The following is an 11,275-nucleotide window of genomic DNA, read 5'->3' as shown; positions in this document are numbered from 1 at the left end:
TATGATACCCTGTAAAAGTGCTTATAGACTCATTAAATGGGTTCCGAAGTTTTTGGTCTAGAGTTGGCTCTAACCTATAAATTTTGAAAAGTGTTTAAAGCACTTGGTGATGCATGCTATTTTTCATGATTAATAAAGAAGAAATGGTGATTCTAAGTGTTGAACGCATAGTACGTGATATTTTCTACGTTATTTTTCATATGTGTTTATTTCTACTTTGAAGGTGTGCAAAATTTAGTTGTTGGATATAGTCTTAGAGTTATAGATTCATATATGTCTTATTTGATAAATAGTGCATGTGATGTATGAGGACTAAAGTCCTTAAAATGCACTCCACGCCTTCTAAACTCCCACTTCCATTAATTTGTTTCAGGTATTCCACTGGAATTTGATGCACGTGATTTTGAAATCAACCCTTTGTATTAATTTCCTTTCTTTTGTATTCTTCTTCCCATTCATACAACAATGACCAATAAGTGTTTCGTTTTTCTACCTGTAGGTCACCGTATATGAATGCTAAGTCAAATAAAGGATAATTCTCCACATCTGAGCATTCTCCATGTGTTTTAATTGAATCTGCCTCTGGAAAGATATTTTGACTAACTTCAATTTATGATATGCTATACATTAAAACTCTAAATACCACTTATATTCCTTCAAACATTAAAAGATGACCTAGGCATTGATCTCCCCATCATCCCACAGGTTGTCTCTAGGAGCTACAACACCTCTCATGTTGGTTATATGTTGATGATTTATTCTTGATAGATAGTAAGAATTTGATGCTCGACTGTAAAAGGGAGGTGGATTTTGAGTTTGAAATGAAGGATCTTGGTTTGATGCATTACTTATGGGGATTAGAAGTGTGGCAAAGACCCAAAGTTATTTTCCTATCTCAAGGAAAATATGTCATGAAACTGTTTCAAATCTTTGGAATGGTAGAATGAGAGTCCCTAGCCACTCCAATGGATATGAATTTCAAGATGTGAAGATGTTGTCGGACCTAAATTAGTGAATCCCTATGAGTACCAATAGTTGATTGGGGCATTGATGTTCCTTGTGAACACACGTTGAGACATATTTTCTTTAGTTTACACTTTGAGTCTTAACAGTCCCGAAATAAAAACATGTAATTAATTAGATTAATCATGCGATTTATAATCAACATGTAATTTATCAACTAATTAACATTAAATTTAAAAAGATACAAGTAGAGAGAACTTACTTATGGAACGCTAGTTGAATGCTAGTTGAATTCTTGTAACTGCAACAAACTCTTGGGGAAAACTCTCCACCCAACCGTAGGCTCAATTGCACAAAATCTTGCTACAACTGGCCACCCCCGAGCCCTCAATCAACGTACTACTACCAAGGAATCATTTCTCTCACAACACTATTCTCCCAAGAGAATGGATGGTGGAATCATGGAATGATGGAATGCCTCTCATCTTCCTCCCCATCTATTAAATAGAGCAAACATTGGAAGGGGAACCACATGCACACACTCCATGTGTCAACATGCAACTTTACTACTTTCTTGTTTTATTATTTTGTTTTTACTTTTTGATAGCTTTATTGATTTTACTATTTTTCTATTTATTCTTATTTATATTTATTTAGAGCATGTAATTAATTTACTATTTTATTATTATTTATTATTTATTTAATATTATATTATAGTATTTATTATTTATTATTTTTATTATTTATTATTTATTATTTATTATTAAGGAACATTACATTTATTTTGTTATTTATTACTTCATGTAATAGTCCCAACATCCTCTGCTGAACTATTATAACCAACAGCCATCGAAAGTTTCACAACACCCGGGAAATCCCAAGGAATATCTGTTGTTTTTCCCACTTTCAGAATCAGGCATAAGCCTCCTCGGTCTGTATCCTAGTCCAAGGCTAGCCCCAAAGCTCGCGCCTAACTCAAACCTCATCTGCCCCAAGGCAGGCATCCGGTACAGTGCTCAATGTCACTGGGCATCTCGCAAGGTTGGCCCACTTCCTCCACAAATCAAAAAGGCGCACAACCCCAGGCATCAAAGTCCTTACACCCCCACCAGACTTCGGCATCCTAATACAATACTAGGCACCTAGCCTTCAATATCATGCACTTGGCCTCCTCAAGATGGTCCCATAGCCCTTCAAGAGCTATCCATCAAGAGCTACACAAGACAAAGGAGCCACTGGCATATGTAATGTTGATTGATTTTGTCCCCAACCATATGGTGTTGCTTATTCTCCCTCGTGCGTATGAGCTCACACAAGATCATCAAATAAACCAGCCCTCTCGACCCATTTGTGGAGTCCTGTCAATCATCACACCTTAACATGCAGCCAATGCATTAGCTATATCATCATAGTATCATAGTAAATAATCCACATACGAAGTCTTGCATGTCATCATGAGAACATTCATCATTGTTAATCGCAACATTATGAATAATAACAAACTGCATGCTCATGCATGTCCTAAATTTGTACACAACTATCACATGCTTCACCTCAGGAAATACCATCATAAGTTATAACATCAACATTTTTGCATGACTTCACATAATAAATGAACCACATGTCAATAAACCTCATATTATAGCATCATAATTCCTATGCCACATTATGCATATCATATCCATCATGAGTATTCAAAATTAAATACCTATGAATATGTCAATATACCTAGGTATAACGTCATAATGCCTATGCATATCATCATCATAAGGATACATCATCACTATAAGAACCACATGTGTATCATTATCCTCCTACCATTATATCACGAAACCTCATGTAACATTATACTCAACATCATAACAGTTAATTAAACTAAACTGAAATCATATTGTACGATTTAGATGTATCATAAAGTTTAAACAATAAAACATGATTTATATGCTCCATAAAAGTATCTGTCTTAGCTAAGTAAGCACTCCTACTTAGCTCACCACATCTTCATCATCAAGGATTTGTTTTCATTGTTAGAATATCATATTCAGAGAGTCATGTTCTTGTAATAATAGACCAGAGAAATGCCAAGCAAAATGCTATCACTAAAGGACAATGAGAAAAATAATCCAACCCAAATAAATAGTGAATAATATGATCAGCATTCAAGGAATGTTATCTCTGTGTTTTTAGATCATATTGAAACCATAAAATAATGAATAGATGAAAGTGGACAGAGTCAGCAATTTTGCCACATAAACAACAATCATCTAAAGGTAATAAGATATAAGAGTTTATACCTTTGTTAATTGGAACAGATTTCATTATTTTAGAGCACTTCAAATGGTGACGATATTACAAATGTCAACATCAATTATCCAAATAATTCAAGCACTATGTAAACTGTGTTGTAAAATGAACCAATGGTGAGTAGTTACACCAACATTAAAGATTTGTTCCTCCACAAAAACATGCTAGTATACCATATCAATAGCGCTCAATTTTTTTAGGGAAAATGCCATCCAATGTGGATTGAATCATGTCAGTTGGCATATTGTTCAATCACAAGAAATTAATGTTTAGGATGTGAATTCAGTTGTTTACAATTTTTGGAAATGACCATCATTCAAGATATGTTTAACATCATAGCATGGTATCACAGGATTTTCAAGGTAAAATTCATGTGAAAATAAGCTGATAGATTGAAAATATACCGATCTTTTAGAGAATTATACATCGTCAATTATGGGTAGATTATCTCCATCCACAAGTTTATTAAGTGTGAACTTATCAAGAATTCAGAATTTACAGCCCATGAGGATGTAGGAAAGCATGCACCTCAACTACCCTTTTAATAATTCGCAAATAAAACCAAATCACTCACAAAAAAAACTCTCGGACAGTGATTTAGCAGGCCTAAGCAAATTTGGTGGGTGACATCAGGCTCAGGAAGCAAGACATCCAAATGAAATAAATCCACAATATTAATATGTGAAAAGTGTGTTCAACGTGAAAACATCTCTAGGATTGTGAGAATAAACTATATGACCTTGAATTTTTTCTATTCCTTAGACTTAGATGTTGCAGTCCTTAAAGAAATAAAACAGTCACTTGAACCAATCAATTGTTAGCATCCATTAAAAGGTCATTCAAGCATTATACGGTCTGTTTGATTCTGAATGGCATTTGGATGGAAGATGCTACTGAAAAGTATGACTTCGTTACTAATCATCAAACTATTATTTCCATCATGCAAATGGAACTATTATCAAAACGAAGCACGTATTTTCAGACAACAATAGAACAAAGGAAGATCTGAAATTAGCATGTTTACTAAATACATGGACAGCATTCAAATAGGGCAGCAAGAAGACAGAGTCACAAATCTGAAACAGAATTGAGATGTATTTTCTTTGAATTTGAAGAAATCACCTAGGAATAAAAAATGGTCCTAGTTCAAATTTTGGTTATTTATTTATGTAAACACCAATGCAACCAGATACATAATCCTTTGACAAGCGCTGATGGCAAGTATAATGTTCAGAAGTCAAATTCTGAGGCAATTTCAAAGTGGTGAAAGTGATTCAAGAATCAAAGGCAAAGCTTCCCACTTGCTATCTCAACTCTAAAATCATCATACAACTGAAAATTTTCGTTCATACATTTTATCAAATAGTCTGTATGCATCCATCCTGACAGGATAGTCACGATGATTTCACTAATCTGAAATAATGTCCAAATATAATCCAAATGAAGATATGCCTAGGGATTTGTTATGATTTGTCAATGTTAATGCCCATACCAAGACTCATGCTACAGCTGGCATATTCTTCAGATTTATTAAAATACTCTAAGAAATTCAAAAACTGTTGTGACACATAGTTATGGAACTATAAACTTTTAGGCACAGAAAATAGGCATTCCAGCTTACAAATTTGAGTCTAAACCTACGTATAAAGTGAGCATTTTAGCCTACAAATTTGAGCCTAGCTGTTGAGCAGATGCAAAGTTTTCAAGAACACATTTCGTCAAATGGTTAGCATGCAACGTCAAAATCAGTAATTCCTCCAATGTTTCAGCTTGAAAATCAGACTCTAACTTTACATACCCATGTTGTGGCAATTCATGATGAATTTAGGAGTGACCCCACCCTGAATTCACCAATTTAATTCTAGAAGGCAAAGGATATGAGAAAGTCTGATCAGATGCAAAAAAATATTATTACGAACTGCTAATAGCACATATGATCTGAATTATCCACGCACAATGAAGTGAACCGGGTCCAAAGAGGCATCAATTCAAACGGAAAATAATTGACAAAGCCATTCAAATGAAACAAAATATGCACATGTGGGTCAAATGAGTAAAATGAACGACAAAGAAACACCCTAAATTTAAACCGATACCCATCGGCGGATTTTATGCAAAGGAAAATTCCAGGAACGATGCTAGATTTCCGACTTTAAAAATAAACCTAAAAGGTTGGACAAATGCTAGTTTACCTTGAATCTAGGTCAAATTCTAGTAAGTCGAAAGTATTGACAAGCTGAAGAGATCTCTACAAATTTCTCTGCACATTCCCTGAATATTAAAAATGCCACATTGTCAACATTTAAGCCGATTCCCAGAAATTAAGGTTATTGGGAGAATACGCCCATATCGGAGAATATCACAAACATCAAGTCCAATACAAAAAAGAAGAAAGATGTGAGATCGATGCTAAGATTGAGATTGATTACCCAGCTGGAAATTTAAGTAGAATTAATAAGTGGAGAAAGAGATAGACCAAGAAGAGTTTTATATATTTTCTTATTAATGAAATGGACAAAATAGTGTCGAATTCACTAGAAATTATATTCAACTATAATAAACTTAAAGTAATTTGCAACTTAAATGAAAATATAATTAACATATAATTATACAAGGGCTTATAGGTTTCAAGAGTTGGATTGAACACAAAATATAAAATTTAGATATTAGATCATTTTTTTTCTACATTAAAATGCGCATAGGCCTTAAGGGTTGAGCCTAGCTCTGATACCATATGTAACAACCCCGAAATAAAAACATGTAATTAATTAGATTAATCATGTGATTTATAAACAACATATAATATATCAACTAATTAACATTAAATTTCAAAAGATACAAGTAGAGACAACTTACCTGGGGAACGTTAGTTGAATTCTGTTAACTGCAACAAAGTCTTGGGGACGACTCTTCACCCAACCCTAGGTTCAATTGCACAAAATCTTTAAACAACTAGCCACCCCCGAGCCCTCAATCAACATACTATTGCCAGGGAATCCTTTGTCTCACAAGACTATTCTCCCAAGAGAATTGATGGTGGAATCATGGAATGATGGAATGCCTCTCATCTTCCTCCCCATCTATTAAATAGAGAAAACCTTGGAAGGGAAACCACATGCACACACTCCATGTGTCAACATGCAACTTTACCACTTTCTTGTTTTATTCTTTTGTTTTTACTTTTTGATAGCTTTACTGATTTTTACTGCTTTCTTGTTTTATTTGTTTTGTTTTTACTTTTTGATAGCTTTACTGATTTTTACTATTTTTCTGTTTATTCTTATTTACATTTATTTAGAGCATGTAATTAATTTATTAATTTATTATTATTTATTATTACTATTTTTTTATTTATTGTTTATTATTTATTATTTTTATTATTTATTATGTATTATTAAGGGACAATAGAGAGTCAATTCATGAATAGGCGTCTTTACGCACATTGTGTTGTTGCCAACCATGTACTGAGATATTTTCATGGGAATATCAATCTTGGTTTGAGATATACTACTGGAGATGTTAGGCTACATTGGTACATTGAGGTTGACATGGCTGCATATGTTGTGGACAAGAAGAGCATATCAAGATGTTGCTTTATCATGGGGTCTACCATGATATATTGGATAAGTACGAAACATAAATTTGTAGCGTTAAGCATGGCTAGTTGCGAGGTAGTTTGGTTAAGGAAGTTTTTTGGAGCATTATTTGAGTAGGTCATGGATACGAAAGTGATATATTGCAACAATAAAAGTGGTATTCAAAGAGAATCTCATATTCCATGACAATTCCAAGCATATGGATATCATGTATCACTATATACGAGACATGGTGTAGAGAGGAATAGTGAGACTTCGTCATATTTCGATTGATGAGAAGATCGCAGACATACTCACCAAGGCTATGTTGAAAGAAAAGTTCTTGGTCTTCAAAGAGTATATTAGACTGATGAATTTGACCCTCCTAGGTAAGGATCCTAGCAGATCAAGGAAACTAAGCTATTCCCTCCACCCTAGCTTGAGTTCTCATGGTGAGGAATTGAGTCGGAGAGCTCCTAGGGTTAGGGAACTCATGGAAAATAGGTGTGTTTGATCCTTACCTTATATTAAGTTTGTATATCCCCAATTATCATTATAGGGTTGTATCTGATCCTTACCTCACATTAAGTGTGTATCTCTCCCTACCAAGTATACCTCGGTATGCATCCTACCTAGAAGATGGGCTTGTCGGGATTCCCACCCATCTCGAAAATGGGTGAGGAGGCTTGGCCGTGTCTGATCCCTACCTTTCATGGTAAGTCTATATCTCTCTCAAGTTCCTTGGGTTGTGTCTGATCTGTACCACTCATGCTAAGTATGTGTCTCCTCCTAAGGTATTCGATGCAGGTGTTCTACCACTAAATATTAAGGGTCAATTTAGGAAGATCAACAAATAATAGGATAGTTGTGATCCTTACTTACGATGATAAGCCATATCCTTCTCATTTTCCTTGGATAGAGTGTGGTATCTTGAGCTCCCCTATGACGTTAAATTCTTATTCTTTTAGATTTGAGAGTGTTTAGCGAATGAGAAGAGATGAGAGGAGACGACATTTGACTTGATGATGAAGAGACATTTGAGATGGGACATATGACGTAGTCGAAAATTTCTCCCAAGATGAGAGGAGTGTTAATTTGGTAGCTCAAGTACAAATTTCCTCCTTTGAAAAACCTTCCTCATTTAGAGAAGACCCTCTTTTCGCTTGGAATAACTTAATTTGACAAAGAAAAATATATTTTTAATGTGAAAACCAACATTACACAAAGGTTCAAGTAGGCCTAAAGGACAAATAAAGTCTCCAAAGAAGCATATAAATACAAGTCAAGTCATCATCATTTGGACACACTTCTCACACATATTCTTCTTCTCTTGTAGGATTGTAAAAATCTAAAATTGTAGGTCATATTTGACATGTACGTGTAGGAGAGAGAAAATTTCAGGAGGATTGAAATCTATCTTTGATCAACAATTGAATAACGTTGACATTTTGTTGTTTGGGCATACATTGACTTGTTTGATTTAAATTTTGGGTCTACTTTTGGAGGTCACATTCTTTGGCATATAGACAAATATTTTCTCATAAGTTTGAATCCTATTGACAGTAAGATCTGACTGTAGTTTGACCTTCGACTTTTCTCTCTCCTTTAACTAAGTTTGACCGAGTTCTTTGAGATTTTTTAACTAAGGTTTGACCAACAAGGAAGGCCATGTATTCTGATTGTTGACTAACATATTTTGGAGGAGTTTAACCATTGACTTCAAGATTATTTAGGGAATCTTTGGTTGTTATTGAATTTGGCAAAATTGAAAGTTTCGACTTGTCGACCATATTTGAATTTGAAAGTCATTTACTATATATTGGTTGGTTAATATCTTGGATAATCAAAGAATTGACATTGACTTTTTTGTTGTTGAATTGAACAATTGTATCTCTCTGTTGAACATTTTATGATAATCTAATAAGAAGAAGAATTTGGAATGGTTCTCCCCCTTGTGGGGTTTTCCATGGTCTTTGATCAAAATTTGTCTCTTGCTATTGCTCTTGATTGTCTTCTTTTATACACTGCACTTACTATTCTCTCTACAATTGGCATTTTTTACCGGAATATAAATTGAGTTCTAATGGACTAAAATAATTGGGCTAAAGTGATTATAACAACATTGAATAATGGATAATTAACAATAGCTCCTGTTATAACGCATTGATTTCTTTTAGACCATAGTCATTCAAACCTTACTGCATGTATTCCCTCATTGCACAAAGCCTTGATCATTTATCACCTATATTGCAAATTGATCACTTCTAGTTGATAATGAAGACTTATTATCTCCTTGTAATGAAAATTGTGCAATACAAAGGCTCCCTTCACTTCATTGTCTAGTAAGCACCTCCAAGGTATAGTTATCTAACATTCTATTGCTCACACTAGCCATTTATGCAATCCCTTCGCCAAATGTACCTCCTATTATCCATTACATAATTCTAGTGGAAAGTAGGTCCACCTCTAGGTCACTTCAGTGCTTGAATATGCAATCCCAGAGTCTTCCTCTCAATCACTACACATTGTGTAGTTATAGTGCCTAGTCTTTCCACTCTTACTAACTGGACCTTCCTACTATGCCATTCCTTGTCATGCCTTGCCTCAATTGCACATTGTGTAGTTCTAGTGGATAGTAGGGCCATCTCCCAGTCCTTGTAGGTCTCAAATTTGCAATCCCTTCTTCTTGTTCCTTAAGAACTATGCACTATGCATCCTTAGTGAGCTTACCACCCTTGTCCCATGGATTTTCCCACTGTGCAAAACATTGATGAGCCTTTGGTTACTATCAATTGTGCATTTCTAGTGAAGAACATGGTCGTTCCTTGCTCCCATTTATGTTCAACTATGCAATTCCTAGACCCTTTCTCTTAATTCCTTGCACATGGTCCCATCACAATCAGTATGCTACATGAGAAAACATAGAGAGAATAGGTGACTATGGGACTAATCTTCTCTTGTCATGAGTGAATTTCATTTGCAGGTGAGATCATTTTGCCATGACAAGATTATGTCAAGGAGATCAGCAAGGAGAGGTTACAAGGAGGACACGTGTGGAGATGAGACACAAAGGTGTTATCATGCAGGACTAAAGGAATCTTGGACGAAGACAAAGAGATCGCAATCCATGTTGACTTAGGTGGTTCCAACATTTATCCAAACCCTTTGAAGGGTGATACAATGAATTCTTATGTCATTTGTCACCAAGTCATGGCTTCTCAAAATGTCACCAAAAGAGTTATATTTTTTCAATGTATTTTTCCACAATTTGTGGAATGAAATATTATATTTTTAAAAATGTGTGGAAGCCCAAGGGTCACACATGGAATGTGAAAAGTCACTAAAAAGTCCTAGATTCATGCATAATATCAAAGGTCATATAGATATTCAAAAAGTCAGATGGAAGCTTAAGAGTCTTGAGGGATGTTAAGAGTTACAAGGGAGATGGAGAGTCACTTCATTTGTTATATATGCACCCTCATAGATTAAGAAAAAGGAATCTTCACTTAGCTTCTCTAGTTTAGCATAGGAGAGAAGAACATTATGTGGAGGAGAAAGTGGTGAATTAATGTTCCACTACTAGGACTGGTGTTGCATCATTGTAATGGTGTATCTTGGAGAATTCACTTAATATATGAAGCTCTCAGAATCAACGCACTTTCATGCATGTATCGTAAATGTTATAATATAATTATTTTCATGTTTTCAATATATGTTTGTGTTCATATATGCTAAAGAAAATGAACTATTTTTTTCTTGGTATGCACTTGTTGAGTGTACATTGTCACTTAATTTCTTGATCATTGTTATCTTGTGAAACATTTTGCAGGTTAACTAATGAGTCTTTCCTTTCTCTTGTGTGTCCCTTTAAGGATAATACTATTACTTTTCTTTTGAGGCTCACTCTTTCCCTCCCATTTGTGAAAGTACCTTATATACATTGCAATTGGATGCTCATAATGTCAACTTACTTTGTTGTTTCAAAGGTTATGTGCATTCTCTCTTGTGTCGTTTATTGCATCTAGAACAACCTTTAATTTATGGTGGGTGATCCTATTATATAGATGATGTCCTACTCCAAACGATGTGAATTCTACTTGCGACTTCATACCAAGGAGACCGTTTATGTTGTCATACTTCAAACGCCATCAACAAAACTATTAAATTAAGAATCATTATATAATACATCATCAATGTTTGATAATGAAAAATTGATGAAGCTGATGAGGCTCATCAATAGGTACATAATAGGGGTCATAATTCCATCTTCCATCTTTAAAAATACATCTTTCTTATATTTATTTAAAATTTTTGTTATATTATGCTTAGTAAGAGGGGTGTTATGGGAATAATACACCCTAGGGCATGGGTTGAGAACACCAACAGAGTGAAGCGAATACTCCAACAAGAAGCAAGAAAACAGGAAGTCCTAA

This window comes from Pinus tabuliformis, chromosome 8, assembly GCF_031772625.1.
Source record: "Pinus tabuliformis cultivar Carrire ecotype Pingquan chromosome 8, CPIR1, whole genome shotgun sequence".
Lineage (NCBI taxonomy): Eukaryota > Viridiplantae > Streptophyta > Pinopsida > Pinales > Pinaceae > Pinus > Pinus tabuliformis.
The sequence above is the reverse complement of the archived record's forward strand: the minus strand, read 5'-3'. Positions refer to the sequence as shown.